Here is a 23,317-nt window from a genome sequence, read left to right as displayed (position 1 = left end):
TTATATGAATTCCATGTTGTACGAGTCANGTAATGCTATAAATTTTTATTAATAAGTAAACTTTTATTCAATAAATATTGATAAAAACTTAGCTGTAACTGAAGTAAAACATTTATGGATTTAATATTTAATCAATCACTTAACGTTTCTAGATCGACTACTTTTATTAAAAATTAAATATTTGTAAGAATTTATGGTATATTTTTTAACTTAATTCTGATAAGATATTTGAAATTATGGAATAGTTTATCAATAAAATAATGAAATTTATGAAGTAAATAAGACGATAAGATTACTCGTAAGCTCACATTATTCCATTTTGTAACGGATGTCGTATGTGACAGCTGTTGTATGCTAGAGCTGTTACAAGCAATTTGTATAAAACAAAACAACTACTACTGTATTGTAACCAGTAATAATTTACAGTTAACTACTATAAATTTAAACAGATATATGTGATTTCTTCTATGTTAACTAATTATGAATATTTGTTTTCAGAATGATGAACATTTTTTATTGCCGAACATTGATTGGCATGGATCAGTATGGATAACGATCATCCAAACCAGGAACTGGTGAAATGTGTGGTGGTGGGAGATACGGCTGTAGGAAAAACGCGCCTTATAAGGTCAAGAGCTTGCGATGCACCTTTGACCTTAAGTCAATTATTGACTACTCACATCCCTACCGTATGGGCGGTCGACCAGTACCGGATACACAAAGAGGTAATAATATATAATGTAGTTTTTAAAGTAGAGTTTCTCACAGTTGTAATGAGTTGTTCGATCATTCTAAGAACTGTATTTTATCATCTTAGCGATAACAGAATATTAAGAGGATAAGAAGTTACTTTACGATGAAAATGTATAAGAAAAATGCAGTTCCAATCACTATGAATCATTGTTTCGAGTGAGTCACCGAACAAAAGACAGCGTAAAAAAACAAGTCGATGACATCATTTGATCTTTCTTAGGACAGATCGAAAGATTAGATTCAGTCTTTGGATCGAATTCTTTCACGTTGACTACCTTCTATAAACGAGTATATTATTGTTGTATATAAAAAGTCAAGTCTGTTGCGAAAATACCTGAAGATTTAACCTTCAATTTTGAAAAGAACCTTCAACTTTTAGTGTAAAATAATATAAAATACTGTATTTCAGGTTTTTACTTTCAATATTTCAAGTTTTGCATATTTAGATATAGAAAACCACAACACTACAATAAAGAAAAATTATTTTAATAATGCTTGTAAATTAAATTTCGGTCTTTGATTATTCCGCCTTATTATATTATATTTCTATTAAAAAAACCGCACAACGGCGGTTTTTTTTTTATAGAAAAATTGCCCATATTTAGGTGTTAGGCACGTGAAGATTATGATAAAATGATCCATATTTAGGAATTAGACACGTGACTAACCTGAATACTGATTCAGTCTTATTGATTAAGCATTGATTTAAGCTTAACCTAAATTAGTATGGTGTTTAATATAAAAAAATTTAAATGTAAAATAACGACAAATAATTATTAAAAATATCAATGAAATGAAAGATCCTATAAATGTATTATTGCTAGTATAAGATGGCATCAAAAATCCGACTTTTTTGGACCCTACCCGTATATAATAAATGTATATTTAGGAGTAATGAAATTGTAAATTTATATTTTTTCGAAACGTTTTTCTAGGTATTAAAGCGTTCTGTTGAAGTTGTGGATGGTGTGAATGTGTCGCTTCGTCTCTGGGATACTTTCGGAGATCACGACAAAGATCGAAGATTTGCTTACGGCAGGTGAGAAATTTACATAAAATAAAAGGTTTATTAAGCATTTTACTATACACGAAACAGTATAAAATACTACAATTCTAAAAGATCAATGAACATATTAATAAAAATCATAATAAATTACTGCTTTATTTTTTAAGGCGTGGAGATTAGAAAGGAGTCGACTGGTCTAAGCAGCAAAGGATGCAGTCTGGTATGCTGGGGATCTGGTTGTTTTCGATTATAAGTCGACTTAGAATTATACATTATTCTGGCAATCCGAATATATTGGGTTTCGTATCTGTTCAACCATATTGTAGGATCTAGTGGAGGTGATACAGTATGGCTACGGAAATTTAGTGTTTGCAAGTGTTTGTTTAAATTTAAAACAAAAATGGGTAAATAAATGAAGAATTTTGAAAAATAAAATTTAAGTTTTGTATACTTTATACATCGAAAAATCAATTGAAGACAAATTCCTTATGACGTAAACACTGACCACAAAAAGAATCCTTGTAGTTAAACCTAGAAGCATTTGTCCCTCCTCCTGGTTTGTTTTATTATTTATTTTTTCTTCTTGCTTTTTCTAATAAGAATTTTATAAAGCAAAGAATAAGTTTATATTCTACTCGTTGCACTAAAGTAACTGCAAGCTCGCGTGCAATGTAGTCCCGTTTAATTCTTAAAATCCTATGCAATAACTATATTATTCGGAAGATTCCATTTTTTTTCTACGGTAGTTAAAATTTTCATTTGTTTTTAATACGTATTAGTAGGAACAAAACTATTTAAAGAACACGATTTTACTAATTCACTCGGTTTATTAGTTTATGTAAATTGTATATGCTTTGCACACTAAGACAAAGGTGAAAAGCGTGTCCCGTGATTGCTCTTGGTTTATTTATATTTATTAATGTAGTCTAGTTTTTTAGTTTTTTTCCACCCCGAACGCACTATAAGATCTTGTTAATCATACCCATCATGGGAGTGGTCGGTTGATGAGGGACGAACCTGACATATCTGAGACAGAGCACTCCTACAAAATTTCTTGGTTTTTCGATCTCCTGGTTCGATCCCGGGTTCTCCAAAGGTGTATGCTGACATCTTAACTGTCTAGGTCGTCCGTCAGTCTAATTATTATAATATTAATCAGACAAATTTTGATTTCAGATCTGATGTGGTGCTGCTGTGTTTTTCTGTTGCCAATCCGTTGTCTTTACGTAATTGCAAAGTGATATGGTACCCAGAAATTCGCCAGTTTTGTCCAAATACGCCCATTGTATTGGTTGGATGTAAAAATGATCTTCGATTTATGTATCGAGAAGAAGAATTTCTTCGTTTATGTCGAGAAAGAAGTCCGTTTTTTAGGTATGTTCATACAGGAAATTATTAATGTTTGGTGAATTTTTATTTTTCCTATTTTTTCGAAATTTAATTTTATACAAAAAAAATATATAAATATAATAATTATGTATAGCCATAAATAATTAAAATGTATATGACCGGTATATAAATTACATGTGAAATTTGCTATATGAATTACATTTATATGAGTTATATGCATGTGAAATTTGGTTTATGAATTATATTTATTAATGAACATGAATCTCAATGCAGATAAATAAATATCTGTAGTAATTAAGAGCAATTTTGAACAAACTCTACGGCCTATCAGTGCCGATAAAACCGCTGAACATTGTTAGTTGGTTGCAGGTTTTCGCATCACCAATGATGGAGTTTTCCAGGTTTTCTTCAGTGTCTAACATCTAAATTGAAGTCAATTTCCCGTAGAAAGTCCTATAGGGAGGTACATCCTTAGTAGATCGCCCAAGAGTTGTGTTGTCTTGTTCTAACAACTGTATATGAAGTGATATATAGACGTACAGTACAGTACATGTAGATGAAGACCGTATAAGAGCATGAATTATATCGAACGTGTGATTTATGCTCGTAAAATTTTCTTGTTTCTCAATAAAAGCTTTAAATGAATAGAAATTTAATTTTAAAATTTATAATTTTATCATTAGTATTTATAAGAATTTTCTCTCATAACTTTTCAGACCTCTTAAAGAATCGGACATAGTTCCTTCAGTGCAAGGAAGAGAAATTGCTAAAGAGATAGGCGCTCCTTATTACGAAGCCAGTGTACTGACTAAATATGGAGTTAGTGAAGTGTTTGAAAATGTTATTCGTGCTGCATTGTTATCTCGAAGACAACAGCGATTTTGGATGACCAACTTAAAACATGTCCGTTATCCATTACTTCAGGTAAGCCATACACAAAATTTTTATATCAGTTTAATAAACTTTATCACTAAATTAAGTAAGATAAACGATGAAATTTGGGAATGAATCATTTATAACAACTATTTATCAGGTCTCATAACTGTGAGATCTGACCAAATGTCTCTGATGTCCATCATGATAGGGACCAATAAGAGGAAATTTAGCAATTTTCAGTAGAGAAATATATCCACAATTCAGTTACAAAAATAATAAAATAAACAGTTTTAAAAGGTTTTAACACTCATGTATAACACAAAATACAGTCTAGACATTAATCGATAAAGAATAAAAATAACTTACATTCTTGTTGATGTTCTGGATTCAAATAAATTTTAAACTTCAAAGCCACTACTAGATTATACAGATTTTTGACTTGAAAATCAATCTTGGTTGGATGCTATTTGTACCAAATATCGATTGTATTTTCACGGAACTCACTATCACGATATACTAAATATATACAAATTATGTAGGTTTATATTTAGTTATAAAGTGAAGCAATGTTAAGCATTTGCACAATTTACTAAGAAATTTTTTTTACTTGAATCATTATATAAATACTGTTATCTCTATAAAAACTAATAATTAATTTCTAGGAGAAACCATTATATTGAAGTTCTTAGAAGAGAAATATATCTTTCATTTTGGGTATTTCCCCCCTATTAACTCTTTCTCCTGTGGACACTAAGAGGGCTTCTATCGATATCCATCATAGATTTGTCCATGCTCTCAATGAAAGCAACCGGATAGTGAGGGATGGTGTTTAATATATTCGAGACAGATCAACCATGAAAACTTCCTGGTGTTCTTCGACTACCAGATTCGATTCCGTGTTCCCAGAACGGTAGGCTGATGCTTTAAAATCGTCGTAGAGGAACTGCTGTATTGCTTTTATATGTGAAACTATATTGTAAACTTCGTGCATTCTATAATCAATATAATTCTACATATTCATAATTGTCATTATATTCTAAAAAATTGAAGTTTTATTATTAGAAATAAAAATTCATTGTGAATAAAATGAATCTGATAGCCAATGATTTCGGTTGCAATTCAATGATAAGTTTTATCTCGTCTAATCCTTAGTATGGTGACAGATAAAGGAAAAACGTAGAAATAAATTGATATACATTATAACCTTTGAAATTATTAAAAATTTTCTTTTACTTTCGTATTTTTATCGTTATAAGATAGGGTAGAAAATATTTATTAGCAGTTAAATTTNAGGAATTTTCTTAAACATGTTCATATTGATTAGTAAACAATAATGAAACTAAGCTCTACTTTTATCAGTAGATCTGCCAGTACATCTGAATTATATAATGTTTTAATGTATGCAGTTTTATATATTTACAACAGAAATAAAATTTCATTGTAAATGAATAAAACCATATTTACATTTTAAACGTATAAAATCAGTTATGTTCCATATGATTAATTTTTTACATTGTTAATAGTGGTCAATCAAAAATTTTTAGAACATAATTCAATTCTATTTTTTTTTAAAAAAACATTAAATTTTTTTGAACACAGAACTTTATGTATTTGAAAAATAATGTAAATAATAATCTGCTAAAGCTATTTTCTTGTTTCTCTTTTTATCTAAGTTTAATTAAACTGAATTTATTGACAATGTTCTAAAATAAATATTTGAGTATTACTGATTTATTTCTAGAAATAACTTAGTAGTGTTTTCAAGTAATACTCAGAATTTTTTATTTGTGAAAATAATATAATGATGCATACTTGATATGATGTTTTTCTTGAATTACAGGCGATGTTCTACATTACATTTAAAAACATTTTAAAATTCATTTTTTAAACAAACAGTAATTTTACAATTTGATTTCATGTACTGTACATACTCAAACTAAGTAGCAATTTAAATCTGTATATTCAAACAAATTATAATAAAATTTTAAATTACAAAAAAAACTGTTATTATAAAATTTTAAAGAACTAAATTTTAATTGTAAAATACTTAATAAAACATATTAGTTTTATCTCTTTCTCTCTAAATTTAGCCACATTTATATTTCAGATATATTCATCTTTAATAAAACTAAAAACTAATATTTATACATTGTTATAAATATATAATTTTATTATTTTTTATTTGTCCAATTTTCATATCTGAAATAAATTTGTAATTAATAAATCAAATAAAAATAAAATTCAATTAATAACAATAAAAATCCAGAAATTTATTTAAGGAAAACATTTTCAAAGTTAACTTTCTTATCTTCAATTCTTTGAAAATCAAATGAAAAACTCAAACTAATTGAAAATTGAAGGTTCAACTTTGTTAATTTACAGAAAATATCCTTAAAAATTTTAAATAAAATTAGAAAATGCTCCTCTATAATAAATTTATGACTGTTTTGTACTATAAACTAAGTTTGTTTAATATAATTTTAAAATATAATCTACTTTTATATTGTCATTAAAATAGAATTAATTTATTTTGCAAATATAGGAGGTGGAATTAGTTGTGGAAAAGTATTACAACGTTTTCCTGAGAAAGATTGGCCAGACACTCCTTTTATAGATGGTATTGAATTGGTAAGTTTATTACATAAAAATATTAAAATTACCTTTGAAAGTTTCGCAAATATTCATTATAAACTGCTTTATAGAAAATGGAAAAAATTTATTATATTGAGTAAACAACATATAATTCATAATTTTTTAATATTATATTATTTAGTTGAATAATATATATTAAATTCATAATGAGGAAGAAAATAATAATAAAATATTAATTTAAAAATAAATCAAATTAAATAGCAATATCAGAAAGTCAGAAAATTATAAATGATGCATACATGTAATCAAGTGAATTTATGTATTTGCTTTAAAATTTAAATAAATTAAAAAAATTTTTCTATATATAATTTTATTTGTTTCAGAAAAAAACAAGAATTAAAATTATTAATCAGTTGATTATTATAAGGTTGACTTTATGCAGGAAATAAAAGTTGCGCCACATTAGATTAGTTAGTGGTAATAATCTAAAACGCCTAACTTATTTGTATCAAAGAAAAAGGAAATGAAAAATATTTTGTTTAAAAAAAATTTTTACAGTTGTCATATTTAAAAGTTGTAAATGTCAATGACATGAAAGTCAAGGAATGAAAATCAAGCATGTTTCCTATTTCACTAATTATTTTCTTTACATAATTTAATGATTTTGTATTTTTAACTGTCTAATCTTTAGTAATAACTGAACAATGATTTAAAATAAAAATTCTAAGCTCCTACTCTGTTTATATTAGTTTATACATGAATGCTGTTGTTTTAATATATTTTTTAATTAATTTATTTTGAAAATTTAATAAAATTTACAGTATATGTAGTAATGCTAGAAATTTTTTAAATGACTTTAAATATTTGTTTTTTTATTAAATTTTATTATCAAATAATATATATATTAATTATATTTAAAGTTTTATCTGTTTTAATGTTAATAACATCAAATTACCAGCTATATATTTGCTCAAAAATGTTAAGAGAAAAAATTAAATACAACTTTTTAGGGTGCAAAATATTTTTTATTAAATACTGTTGCTGTTGATTCCAATAATTTGATACCATTATTTTATTTATTTTTACTTACAGAAAAGTATCTAAACTTTTTATTTTAAAGAATTTAAATTAAGCAAAATTTTAATAAAATTAACAGAAAACAGAACATTATTTAAGTACAAAAAAATGTGGCAAAGTGCACAAAACTTTAGAATTGAAAATTGAAATTTTTACTACTGTGTTTTGGTGTTAAAATACTTGAATTAGTTTAAAACATGTAAAAGAATAAAATTATATTACAAAAGTACTTGTTATTAAAAATACAAATTCATCTTTCTTCAGGCAAAGAATAAATGGAAAAATAATTTCTTTCTATCTGTTCTTTGATGACTAAAAAGTTTTTAAGATTACCCTCAAAGACAATTATTCAAGTAATAGGACTCAAGATTGAAAGAATTATAAAACCACATCACAAAGACAAAGATGTGTGAATTATCACAGTTAGACTCTAATAGTATATGATCTTGTTAAAAATGAAAAATATCTGATGGATGATAATCATATTTCAATTCCAAAGGGAAATCAGGTTGATGTCAAATGGTAGATTGGGAGTACTTATTAGACAATTTAGTGAAATGAAGACTGAACACTGAGCACAATCTCAATTGAAACTCTTATGATGAATAAAACAGCAGTGGTACAAAATGGAAATCGTTCTACAAAGATAAAAAATTAGTTTTATCAGAGTGGCAGAAGCGTTAATAATATCCTCATACTTTGATCCATTCATTATAAACAAGAGGAGAGGGAAGGAAGCAACATAAAACCATGGGTGTGGCATTAAAATTTTTTCAACACCTTGCTATATAGTCTTAGCATGATGTCAATTGTATTTTTATTTTTATTTTACATGCATATACCAAACATTATTTAGACAGTTTAGGAAAAACATTGGCAAACTATATATATAACTATATATATATATATAACTATATATAAAAAACTATATTACATACAAATAAAAACCCAGCGAAGCGGGCCCTTGCAGCAGCTAGTTTTCATATAAAAATTGAATCTACTCATCTCAATCGCATTATTAAAATTCTTATATAAAATTTAAACGGCAAAATTTTATAAATAAATACCTATAGATTATTATTAATGGAATAAATTTTATAAACTTATTTAATTAAATATTCCATTTTACAGGAAATTTTATCGGTGTCAGGAGACGATAATTACGATCTTGACGAAGAATCATGCCAAAAATATGTTGAAAAAATGCAAGAAAGAATGCATACTCTATGTTTGAATACGGGTTTATTTTCTGGTAAGTCTATCTTAAATATAATTGATTATTTTTAAAAGATTTAGGATTAATTTAAATCTTAATTTTCCATTTAATCGAATGTATTTCAAGCATGTGCAAAGTTCACATATAACACGAACATTCAATAAATTCTTATCCTAAAAATTAATAAGATAATCTGCAATTATTTATTAATATTAAATTAATACACTTTATATATATTTATTTTTAGATGTATTATTTCAACTTGAAGACGGAATAGTTCCAGCACACAAACCAATTTTAATTGCACGTTGTGATGTCATGGCTGCAATGTTCAGTGGAGATTTCTGCGAAAGCTCTGCAAAAATTGTAGGCATTTCCAATTTTGCTATTATATAAATTTAATTCTTCTCTGAAAAAAACTCATATTTCTTTAATAGCTCGTCTATTAAATTAAATATTTATAATGTACTATTTAATTTTAAACAGGTACCATTCCCAGGAGTCAGCAAAGAGTGTTTTAAACAGCTCTTGGTTTATTTGTATACCGATAATGTCGATACATCAGTATCTGCCACTAATTGTCTTCCTTTGTTAGAATTAGCTAATCGTCTTTGTCTCCCTCATTTGGTAGCGGCTGTAGAAGAAAGAGTTGTTTCCGAATTGATTGAAATGTGCCAAAAAGGAATAAATACTACAGAACTCACCCTAAAATTGTTAGAACAGTGCCAAGTATGTAACATGATTTTAATTATTCATAATTCAAAATTTTCATACAAAACTCTTGCTTTATTGACATTTTCTTTTGTTATTATGGGATTCATTTATTTGGATGGCCAGGTAACCCGCATTAGAGTTCTGGTTCCAAGTCTTCAGTTATGTGAGTAGCAACATAGTCTTCAGTTAGACCTATGTGTCTGTCAAAACACCCATATAATTCGGTTATATGTCTCTCAGTTGTGAGTTAACAGAAAAACATTCAATTGTGTTTTTATCACTTGTCATTCTCAATACAAATGTATTGAGAATGAGTGGTAAAAACTGATTCAGTGATGCTATTTGATGAACAGATTGAAAGGACATAATTAAAAAGGTCTTTATAAGTCCAGGATAGAAAAATAAAAAAAAGTGAAAAAAAGGATGAATTTATATAAAATTTATTAATAAATATATACCTATGTCTACATTTTATTTCGAATTTTAATATTAATATTTCTGAATTGCAGATTCATAATGCTGACCAGCTTGCAGAATGGTGTTTGCATGATATCGCTATTAACTACAACTCTGTTTGCTTGAACAACATGAAACTTTTACGTAATTTACATCCGGAAAATCAAGCATACCTAAACAAAAATCGTTGGCCTCCTATATGGTAATTAAATGTAGCATTGAACAATATTTTATTAAATTGATGGTGATTTTGTGATGGAAATGATAAAAACGCGTATCATCATAATCAGTTTAAGATTATGGTGAAAACCTTCCCCTAGTTCTTCACTATAAATCTCAAAATAATCACAGTGATCTCAGGAAACCTATGGTAAAGATCCATAGGGGAGATTTCATAACGACCTTCATTATGAATCTCTGATATACCTCTCTCTTATGATGACCATTATTGTAAGTTATGCAAATTATATATATATTACAATACATATATATATATACATATACATATACATATACATATACATANAAAAAAATAAAAATACAGTTTTATAAATAATAATTATTTAAATTATGTAAATACCTATTTTAGAAATAGTCGAGTGGAATTTTTCGGGTTTTCTTCACATGTCTAACACCTAAACAGGTGTCAGTTTCCCATAGAAGATTCTCTCGGAAAATACCTTTCTCTTGGCAGATCGCCTAAGTGTTGCATTGCTTTATACCATCAATCCAATCCTTGTGGTGTTCTGTGAATAATCATTAAACGTATACGATTTTATTATTTTTTTTTTATTGTAGTGATTTCTATGTTTTATCAGTATTATGAACACTCATAACCGAAGATTTTATTCTTAAACAATGATCTTATACAGTATTAGGTTATTTGAGGATAAAATCTTACAGTTATAAATGTTCATATTGCAATAAGGATAAGTGTAATATAGTAATCATTCTTAGCTTTAAAGATGTTTAGACTTCGAGTAAGGATATTTAGAGAAATTAAACGAATATTCTTTAATTAAAATAAATGTAAAAAAAGCAGCTGATTGAAAAAAAAAGGATGATTAAGTGATAAGCCGAAAGGATGATTTACATTTCAGATTATCAGACACGTAGAAAATACTACTCTGTTTTGGTCCAGTACTCGCAATTGATTCTCTAAAATACACAAGTATGTAGATGCCTTGTTAGGTATTAATTCAATATTCTTAATCTAATACTAGATAGGATTCTATACCTTTGTACAATATCAAATATCCTACGATTATAATCTAAACAGTATCAAGTATCGTCTACCTTACACAAATTTATATAAAAGATGATTCATATCTCATGCACATCTAGTATTTCACATAACCTAACACCGTTACTGTAACAAGTAACAAAAATACGAATTAATTAAAATAAAAACATAGAGAGAATATAGATGAGTAAAATTGCAAAGAATAATTGTTAAAGAAAAAATTAAAAACGATAATCTGAATACAATAATCATCAAAACAGACTAATATATAGAGTGTCCCATAAGTCTGGAACCATAAGATGTTGATCTTTGTTTATTCTTTTTTTGCAGGTAAAGCGTGGAGCCGAGAAAGAAGGAAAAAAATTTCAATTTATTTCGATGGCGCGGATCCGAAGTCAAGTTTCCGAAGAGTTTATTAACAGGATGCATCCAAACCGCTGAGTGTGATTGATGAGCGATCTAAATGGAGCTTGTTAAATTATTGGAGACTTCTGGCTGATTAGGAGTCCCAGCATTGAAATAACTTGAATTCTTTCCTCCTTTCTCAGTTCCATACTTTACCTGTAAAAGAATACAGAAAGATCAATATAACTTTTAAGATTATAGACCCTGTAAAACATGAAAATGATTATAGTTGATTTATATTAAGAAAAGCTAATTTTTATGCTAATTTTATATTTTAATTTAATTCATTAATTAAATTTGTTATTTTTATTTTGATACGAAAGTTCTTAAAGATTCTGCTTTAATTTCTTGTTTTACCATCAGAAGAAAAAGATAATGATTATTTTGAAATTTGTTTATATTACTTAATATAATCTATTTAATTTGTAGTCACCGTTCTGTCCTCCAAAGCCAGTTCGTTTGAAAGTAACAGTGCCACCTTCCAATTATTCCGAAGAGATGCTTTCTTTATTTTTAAATCAATGGTGCTATGATGCTATGTTTTTGATTGGAAAAAAAGAAATTTGTGCTCATAGAGTCGTGTTAGCTGCAGCATCCGAATTTTTCTTTAATTTTTTTACAACGGATCATCAATCTCCTACACCTGCTGATTCAGCCATAGAACTGGTAAGACAGAAAATTAAATTTCTTTTCATTACTAAATTGGTATTATTTAATTATCAATTTGTTACAGTGTAGTTCTGAGAGTGCAGGAAGTTCTGCCAACACAGAGATCACTGTATTAAGTAATAGTTTGGAAACAATGGAAGTAACAGAACAAGATGATTACCATCGACCATTCCAGATGCTTTATCATAGTAAAGAAATGGAAAGAAGAGATTCGTCTGGAGACGTAACGGTTATAACTATAATGAAGAATATTTGTTCAGATATTCTTCATCAATGTTTGAGGTATTTTTTTTTTAAATTTNATCTGATTTTATATATATTTATTATAGGTATACGAAGGAATATGAATATTACGAACAATGTCTCAGGCAAAGACATTGGCAAGAAAAACCACCAAAACCTTCACGCCCTAAAAAAACGTCCTGCAGACAAATTATGGGATGTTTATGTTTTCGACCAAAAAGTAAATCATTTTCGAAAAGTGCAGTGTGTAATGCCTAATCCAATTGGAAGAAAAAGAATTTAAAAACATGATTCCATTCTTCACACGTTTATGGTATAATCATTACATCCAAATTGCACATCGAAAAACAATTTTATACAAGTATATTTTGAATTTTATGTTATAAATTTATATATTTTCAATGTGAAAAATTGTGATAATCTTATTCTTAAATTATACCTCAGTTGTATCTATCGTGTATATCTTATCCAATGTGTACCTGCTGGCAGGTAATTTTAAAACGAGCTAGAATTCCAGTTTTATAATTTTCTGCCTGTAAATGAGAAATTTTCGTGTTTATAAGTTGACGTGCTATTTTGTACTTTTATTAAATACATTTTTAATACAGTAGAAATAAAATTAAAATACATTTTAATTAATGAATGTTACATTTGTTTATATATAAATCACTAACTTATTATTTCCATATCTGAATAATTAGATTAGATTGATGAATTAAGGCAACGAAACAAAGGGCGCCTTCCGGGAGGACTTTCGATGAGAAACTGACCCCTATTTAGGTGTAGGCGCGTGAATAAACTTAGAAAACTCCATGCGACCACCAGTTGATCAAACGCAAACACATGACCCTATCTCGTTGTCCTCTGTCACATACCTTGGTCATAGTCGTAGTGCTTTATATTTACCGGGACCTCAAAATCATTTGTTACAGATTATTCATTCTATTGTAAATATAATTCAGTTTTTAATGCAGATTTATTCATTTTAATATACTTAAAGTACTAAAGATAAGTGACCTGGCTCTCTTTCGAAATCAGAGAACCAAGCGAATAACATAGTCATTCGCAAATATTAAAAAGGTTTTCCATTCCTAGCATGTATCTTTGTAAGCCAGGAATGGAAACCCTTTAAAATTAATCCAGCATTATGACACAAGATGGAATTCCTCTTTTCTTATGATTGATCTCGAAGAATAAGAAAGTATCACCATTATTTTGCAAAAATGCCTGATGCTATCAAATAAATGCTATCAAAACGTGAAAACTGAAATTTTAAAGGATATAAAAAATACATAAAAACCGGTCAATAACGAAATAAGTGGGAGCAATTTACAACCATAAGCAACGCAATTCCATTACTGGCATTGATGGGATGAAAGAATAAAAATCTTTCTTCAAACACAATAGAAAGAAAGCAACTTATAAATGCAGTCATCACTAATATAAACAAAAAAATTTCAGCATTTGGAATCAATAATTCAAAAGAATTGATTTCGTCTGTGCATCTTGCTGTGCAGCACGTCAACAATTTGTTTCAATTACACGCAGACAAACCACTTGAAAAAGTCGCTATTGAACCACTGCAGTTGAAATCAAAAATGACAAAGAACTTAGAGGACAAAGGAAAACAAAAGCGCAAAGGCTTGCCCGGTGTATAACTTGATACACGTGAAAGTTTGCATCTCAATCTGAAAAAACTATTTAGAATTCATTAGTCCTTCACATCAGTGATTATTTAAAAACATGGCGTGGACTTGAGAGATTTACTGGTAATTTGAGTAAAATTGTTTTAGCTTCCCAGCAACTTCAGTTCCACTCGAACATGTTTCAAGAGCGAGGTATACAATTAACAAAGGAAGTTTCTTTTAAGTCCCAAATACGCGGCAAAATTGGATAGCGAACAAAGTCTTGGAAAGGATTATGTTTGTTAACCGATCACCCACTGTATGGAAACAATTAAACTATAGAATTTTTTAAGTGCTATATATTTTGCATTTTTTAAAATATTATAATTGCAAACGAAACATGATTTTATTCTGTCAAAGAATATTTATTATATAAACATTATATGATTTGTATTATACATTCAGCTGTATATCCACAATTCCCTTCTTAAATTGTTATTTTTTAATTTTTTCAAGTTTCTTCTTTAATATTCCATTAATTAGTGTGAAATACTCAAACTTTTTTGAATACAAATAAACAATAAATAGAATAAAACATAAACTTTTTTCAAATACAAATAAATAATAAATATATATAAACAATAAATATAATAAAACAAACTTTTTTTTTAATACGAATAAATAAATGCGTCCAGAATCAATAATATATCTGAACAAGTAGTTGCTACACGTGGTAAATAAAACAAATTTCCTGGATGTTGTTTTCAATTGGAATCACACGTTTAAAGCGCATATTTCGTACTTAAACAACAAAGTAAAACTTGCTATAGATAATTTATTAAACTTATACAGTAGAGCATCGATTATCCGACCCCCGATTAACCGACCGTCCTAGTCGGCAAATTTCAAATGTCCGCTATTGATGTGGCGCTACAATATTTGGCTATGTCTTCGCTACTTTAATATTATTTTTACGTGTTTTAGCTGGCAACACTCATTCGACCATGAAAGGGAGCCAGTATTTAAACGAGGCTTAATTTTCTAATTTTTAAATTAACGATACAATAGCGACGATTATTATTTTAAAAAATTTTTGTTAGGTTTAACATCGATGAAAATTCAACGCGAAGTAGGTTAATAGCGATATACTAATATACTAATTACATGGGATATAATAATATACTACACTAATAATGGATTTTTTCATACTTTTCGGTTATCCGACTTTTCAATTATCCGACCAACCCCAGTCGCCAATTGAGTCGGATAATCGAGGCGCTACTGTATTCTAATTTCAAACCTCCAACTTATCTATTCATATGAAATTGTTTAACTAAATTATTAATCGAATCATATATTACGCACCCCCAATCTGCAGTCTGGATTATTTACATAAATGAGAAACTTTCCACATTTACTTTCTCTTCAAATTACTCAATATGGAAAGGACTGTTCCAGGTAATGCAATTCTCCACGAAATCAACTGTATCTACTTTTATCCTTTGTATTTAAAATGAATCATTAAATTTTACTATCGTTTAAAATTCAAACACGACAGTAATATTATCTTTCTACATCAGGAATTAATCAAATGTAGTAAAAAAATCAACCACAATACACCTCTGGCAATCCAAACTTAATTCTTTTAAAATATCAGACTTATTATTGAAAGATAAAATTCATGACTGGAAGTTTGGATATACTATGTTAATGGAATCAGCTATCTCTCATTCTATAAATAAGGATCAAAATAGTTTAAACCAAAAATACCTATCATCCTTGGTATTTAAAAATGTTACAAATATCTTCTTCACAACCTTACATGATAAAACCAATTAACTTCAATGTGAAAAGGCTAATTTCACAATTACGTATAAATAAATACTCTATATATATTAAAGATCTCTACATTCTGTATAACTTTTTCATTAAAATTACAAAAATGTTGTAAATCTACGACAGTATACTAAATATTACCAACATTTCTTATTATTGTATAATAATACAGTATATTACTGTGACTATCAAATTGTTCAATACTAATACAGTGGAACCCTGGTTAACGAACTTAATCCGTTCCTCGACTCCGTTCGTTATCCGAGACAAAATTTTTGCAAAATAAAAGTTCGTTAACCGATTTGGTCGTTAACCAGGACTTTCGTTAACCGGGGTTCCACTGTATTTTATTGTTAATAATACAAAAATTTATAATACCACTTTCTACAATCCCCTGCAACAGGGAGAATTCCCTTTTTGCTAATAAAGAGTATTATTATTATTAAAAATAAATAAAACAAACTTTTTATCAAATACAAATCAATAAGAAATATGTGGAGGTAATGGATGGCCGCCGTCAGTTAGACGAAACCTGGCCGTCTTTCTCCATCCATTTACATCTCCACAAAGACTGTCTTTATCAGAAGGCTGTAAACGTGAATTAGTCAAGTCCACGACCACGTTTTAAACTAAAACAACATTTATTTACAACAATCCTCGAGTACATTTGAAAGAAAGCTACACGTGCTCATGGCGGCGATCACCCGACAAGAAGAAGCAACAATACCCAGAATTCTCTCTGGGAAAAACCTAGTCCCCGTTTTTCTATCCGGGATTCACGGGAAACTCGTAGAGGAGTGGCGCCATCTCACCAGTCCGTGATTTGTCGCCGCATATGCATGAGTTATAAACACGAATGCACGATAAAGAAATAGAAATAGACTTTCTCTGAATATCAATTAAAAATAAATAAGTAGTAATCTTTCGATTAAAGAGTCTGTCTGGATACAAGGAAGCTGCTGTACGAACTTAACGATGACACCAACGGAATATGCTTCTCCTGCCCTTTCTCTTTGTGATTCTCCATGACGAAACTTGAGTTTCTCGTGTAGTCTTTACGTATTACTACATTGGGCGAAGGAACAGAATATCTTGCATCTGTGCAGAGACGAGCATTCTATTAACTATGCGCTCAACAGACTCATTTTCATTTCATTTGGGAAACCGAAAAATGGCAAACTTCATGAGGAATCTTGTTAATCTTTGAAGCTTTTCTACAGGCCTCTCGTCTAGGTTTTTTGGCTGGTGAAGAATAAAAATAGACGGTGTTCTCTGATGTGTTTGATTTTCAGCATAATAAGTGGTTTTCCATATCATACTATTTATGCACATTTCCTCACATTTGTCTAAGATGTACGGCCGAATATTTGGGAAGCATTGCTCTTGCAACATGTTGTGCACCTCCCACCAATGACACAATTCGTTCAACTTGATTACTTCCGCACGATATAATTTATCAGAATGATTGTCATCTGATAGAGACAACATAGATGTTAAGCTTACATTCGAGCTTTTATTCAAAGGAGGACTCGTAACATCACCACTTTTTGATGAGACCTGTTGGAAGTTTGCATACGTACACGCTTTCTTTTCCTTAGAATAGACGGAATCGTCTATAATGCCGCCATCTTCTATCGGATGTACTTTTCTATTACGGCAAAACAGTCTGAATCTCTTAAAACAGTTCTTTCTATAAGAAGAAATTGAAATTTGTTCTTATATTTCAATAAACAAATTGTAAATTTGATGATAGTTTGGAAACAAAAATTTGATATTTGATTACTGGATGTTTATACTCTACAAGATCAATATTTGATTAAGATTATATGTATATACATATGTATTCTTGTCTATGTGCTATTCCTCGAGCCTATCTGTAGACACAAAATGCCTTTCAGTTGCTGCTATTACTAATGTTTCCCGACAGTTGTTTTAGCTGACAGAAGGCAGCTAGTGTGAAATTTGTAGCGTGTGTAAATAGTCCTTTCGGTATTTGATAAAAGCCATAAACAAATTGTTGATAANTTTAAAATGAATCATTAAATTTTACTATCGTTTAAAATTCAAACACGACAGTAATATTATCTTTCTACATCAGGAATTAATCAAATGTAGTAAAAAAATCAACCACAATACACCTCTGGCAATCCAAACTTAATTCTTTTAAAATATCAGACTTATTATTGAAAGATAAAATTCATGACTGGAAGTTTGGATATACTATGTTAATGGAATCAGCTATCTCTCATTCTATAAATAAGGATCAAAATAGTTTAAACCAAAAATACCTATCATCCTTGGTATTTAAAAATGTTACAAATATCTTCTTCACAACCTTACATGATAAAACCAATTAACTTCAATGTGAAAAGGCTAATTTCACAATTACGTATAAATAAATACTCTATATATATTAAAGATCTCTACATTCTGTATAACTTTTTCATTAAAATTACAAAAATGTTGTAAATCTACGACAGTATACTAAATATTACCAACATTCTTATTATTGTATAATAATACAGTATATTACTGTGACTATCAAATTGTTCAATACTAATACAGTGGAACCCTGGTTAACGAACTTAATCCGTTCCTCGACTCCGTTCGTTATCCGAGACAAAATTTTTGCAAAATAAAAGTTCGTTAACCGATTTGGTCGTTAACCAGGACTTTCGTTAACCGGGGTTCCACTGTATTTTATTGTTAATAATACAAAAATTTATAATACCACTTTCTACAATCCCCTGCAACAGGGAGAATTCCCTTTTTGCTAATAAAGAGTATTATTATTATTAAAAATAAATAAAACAAACTTTTTATCAAATACAAATCAATAAGAAATATGTGGAGGTAATGGATGGCCGCCGTCAGTTAGACGAAACCTGGCCGTCTTTCTCCATCCATTTACATCTCCACAAAGACTGTCTTTATCAAAAAGCTGCTATTGAACCACTGCAGTTGAAATCCAAAATGANCAATCCGGGATTCACGGGAAACTCGTAGAGGAGTGGCGCCATCTCACCAGTCCGTGATTTGTCGCCGCATATGCATGAGTTATAAACACGAATGCACGATAAAGAAATAGAAATAGACTTTCTCTGAATATCAATTAAAAATAAATAAGTAGTAATCTTTCGATTAAAGAGTCTGTCTGGATACAAGGAAGCTGCTGTACGAACTTAACGATGACACCAACGGAATATGCTTCTCCTGCCCTTTCTCTTTGTGATTCTCCATGACGAAACTTGAGTTTCTCGTGTAGTCTTTACGTATTACTACATTGGGCGAAGGAACAGAATATCTTGCATCTGTGCAGAGACGAGCATTCTATTAACTATGCGCTCAACAGACTCATTTTCATTTCATTTGGGAAACCGAAAAATGGCAAACTTCATGAGGAATCTTGTTAATCTTTGAAGCTTTTCTACAGGCCTCTCGTCTAGGTTTTTTGGCTGGTGAAGAATAAAAATAGACGGTGTTCTCTGATGTGTTTGATTTTCAGCATAATAAGTGGTTTTCCATATCATACTATTTATGCACATTTCCTCACATTTGTCTAAGATGTACGGCCGAATATTTGGGAAGCATTGCTCTTGCAACATGTTGTGCACCTCCCACCAATGACACAATTCGTTCAACTTGATTACTTCCGCACGATATAATTTATCAGAATGATTGTCATCTGATAGAGACAACATAGATGTTAAGCTTACATTTGAGCTTTTATTCAAAGGAGGACTCGTAACATCACCACTTTTTGATGAGACCTGTTGGAAGTTTGCATACGTACACGCTTTCTTTTCCTTAGAATAGACGGAATCGTCTATAATGCCGCCATCTTCTATCGGATGTACTTTTCTATTACGGCAAAACAGTCTGAATCTCTTAAAACAGTTCTTTCTATAAGAAGAAATTGAAATTTGTTCTTATATTTCAATAAACAAATTGTAAATTTGATGATAGTTTGGAAACAAAAATTTGATATTTGATTACTGGATGTTTATACTCTACAAGATCAATATTTGATTAAGATTATATGTATATACATATGTATTCTTGTCTATGTGCTATTCCTCGAGCCTATCTGTAGACACAAAATGCCTTTCAGTTGCTGCTATTACTAATGTTTCCCGACAGTTGTTTTAGCTGACAGAAGGCAGCTAGTGTGAAATTTGTAGCGTGTGTAAATAGTCCTTTCGGTATTTGATAAAAGCCATAAACAAATTGTTGATAACTTTATTATGAAATAGAGAAGCCACCAATAAAATTTCTAAAATAGCTAAGACAATTATCAAGTTTCGGTTATAAAACGATGAATTCAATTTCGGCGCAGCACCTTACTAAAGGAGACAAGTGGTTTCGGATAAATGGAAACAAATAATCTCCATCGGATTCGATTGAAGGTTGTTAATGAAGCCAACAACAAGGCTGATCTGCCAAAGAGGTTGTCTCCCGGAGGAGTTTTTATGGGAAATATTCTCCTACTTACATATTATAAACACTAAGGAATCCCGGAGAATTTCACCAGATTAGCCGAAACCCCACGACTAACTATCTATTGGTTTTTAATCTTTTTTACCATGAAACATCGGAAGAGAAGAGTTAAAATTAAAAATATTTTCATTTAAACTTACTTTAAAATGAAAGAAAACATTTCTCTTTTTAAATTGCCTAACCAAAAATAAAATCGCATTCGATCGCTAGAAAGAACTAACCACAAGATCGTTTAGTTTAATTGTTAACTAGCAATTGTTGAAGGATCACTACGTCATTTGCCTTTAAAATTGCATACACAAGGCGAAAAGAAGGCATTTTTATGTGTCAATCGCTGGTTCTGTCAGAATTAACCAAATTTATGTAACAAATGTAACGTTTTAGCGATTTTATTTTGTTGGCTTAAACGGTAATTTAGTTTAAACGAATACATTCAAGTTTTTATCTGAAGAATAGAAGTCGTTAAATTAAATTGTTTTCATTTCTCTTGCGGCCACTCACACAGACACAAAGAGAAACTAATTTTGACAAAATAAACCCACAGATTAAACGAACAACGTCTTGCTGGTTACATTCCAAGTCAATATCTATCGGTTCGGGCGGCGGCGCTGGGTTTTCTTAGTCTCTCTACACAATCCTCATCGTTCGACACCAGTCTTTGGGCTTTTCTGATTCCTTTTAAATGTTTCTCTCCAATGAGATACGTTTCTTCCATTTACGTTTGTATGACTCGCAAACTTATCGACTTATAAGTTTACAAATTCTATTTTATCAGTTATTATTACTAAATAATATTGTAGACTATCGTTTTGAGTACAAATCAACACCAATTTCGATGTCCCATCTCTTCGTCAACGCTGCATCGGCGTTTAGGCAGTGACGAACGTAAACCTTCTACCCAACAAAATATAAATCGTTAGATTATAATTTATAGTTTACGAGATATAAGTGCGACAAGTCATTTGCCATTTGTTTGATTGCTCTGGTTTTCGTAGACGCCCTTTAATTAACGAACCGAATTTAAAGACGTGTTTCGATCAAAAAAGAGTGAGAACAGCAGACGGATTCCACGGTATTTGCGGACTAGCTGACTTTTTCTGCTAAAAATCTTATTTCCCGACTTTCTAGGTCTGTACGGACTCTGCACATTTGCTGTCCCAGTACTCACATATTCTTTTGGAGTTATACATAGGTCTCACGCATATCTTGAACAACTCCAACAGAAAACAAGAACACTTACTAAGCATAATCATCATCATCCTAAATCTGCCATAGAAAGATGAACCCTTCCATGTAAAGATGGTGGATGTATTAAATTAAATTAATTAAAATATCTATAACCGTGAGGCAGATTTCTTCATAACGTTGCATGGTAACGTGACGAACAGGGTGCAAAAACAGTAGCACAACAGAGTTGCAGGTTCAGACATTTCTACAAGATGCAGTGAGCGGTTACAAAGGAGGTGTGTTATCTTACACATCTGGAGCACAAGTGGTGACAACATATGATGCAGCCAGATGTCATTGTTAATTTTATCAATTTCATCCTTTATCTATTTTTGTATCAGCACCCAGTTCGTTACATTACTATGCAACGTTATGAAGAAATGTTACTCCTGTCTACATTGATAATGCTTACTGCTCATACAGTCATGGCGATGTTTTCATCTTTATATTGTATAGCTTTAGGCATAGTTTTAAGTTTTAAATTTATTTTTTTCACCTTGTATAATTTTTTTAAGTATACTAAAACCTCTTGTTAATACCAACTGATGAGGGACTATTTTTCTATTGGAAATAGTCCGAAATGCATTTTGGATTTTTCAGTTTCTATACTTATGTAATAATCTTATTGTACACCTCCTTTTTGTTTTATTAAATGTTTTTACTTTGATTCTTGAGCATTTGTGCCCATTATCATTGGTGTGATAAGCTCTTACTATTATCTGCATCACGGTTATAGATATTTTAATTAATTTAATTATACTTAGGGCTAAAAGCAATTTCTGTAATAATAATGGTTGATGTAGCCTGATTGACATAGCAAACCTTCACTACAAACAAATAAAGACACTGTTTTTCTACAAAAAACAAGAAACATCACAGTTACATAAAGCAGTAACTCTAGCAGACTCAAATAACACACCATTAAACTTACATCCACGTCATATGGACACGACACAATATGTAAAAAGCATAGACACCATTAAGCAATCATGGGCTCAAAAGGCACTCCATGGCATCCCTATAACCTGACTCAGGATTTTGTTGACAAAACTGCATCAAACAGCTGGTTAGATCAGGGATGCCTCTTTGAGGAGACAGAAGGGTTCACAGGATCAGGTCATAAATACTAAAAACTACAGAAAACACATACTCAAAGATACAACATTCACAAACGACACATGCAGAAAATGTCACATCATGCCAGTTATACAGCACATCACTTCTGGTTGCAAGCTCTTGGCACAGACAGATTATTTACATAGACATAATCAAGTTGCAAATATATACACCAAGAGCTTGCAAACAAACATAAATTATTAGACATCCACAAACCATACTACAAATACATTCCACAGACAGTATTGGAAAACAACACTCACAAAATGTATTACGACAGAGCCATAATCACAGATAAAACAATTTACCACAATAGACCAGACATCATACTCATTGACAAACACAATAAAATCACATACATTATAGACATATCCACTCCAAACACTTGCAATGTACAAAACACATGCAGTGAAAAA

At 29.9% G+C, this 23,317-nt stretch overlaps 1 pseudogene; it reads left to right on the top strand.

The window, feature by feature from the left end:
• The first annotated feature begins 233 nt into the window (after window positions 1-233).
• On the top strand, window positions 234-13,235 carry LOC111622097 (annotated as a pseudogene).
• Window positions 13,236-23,317: the final 10,082 nt, after the last annotated feature.

The sequence above is a fragment of the Centruroides sculpturatus genome, unplaced genomic scaffold (assembly GCF_000671375.1).
Source record: "Centruroides sculpturatus isolate CEXI.00-Female unplaced genomic scaffold, Cexi_2.0 scaffold11, whole genome shotgun sequence".
NCBI lineage: Eukaryota > Metazoa > Arthropoda > Arachnida > Scorpiones > Buthidae > Centruroides > Centruroides sculpturatus.
The sequence above is the reverse complement of the archived record's forward strand: the minus strand, read 5'-3'. Positions and strand labels throughout refer to the sequence as shown.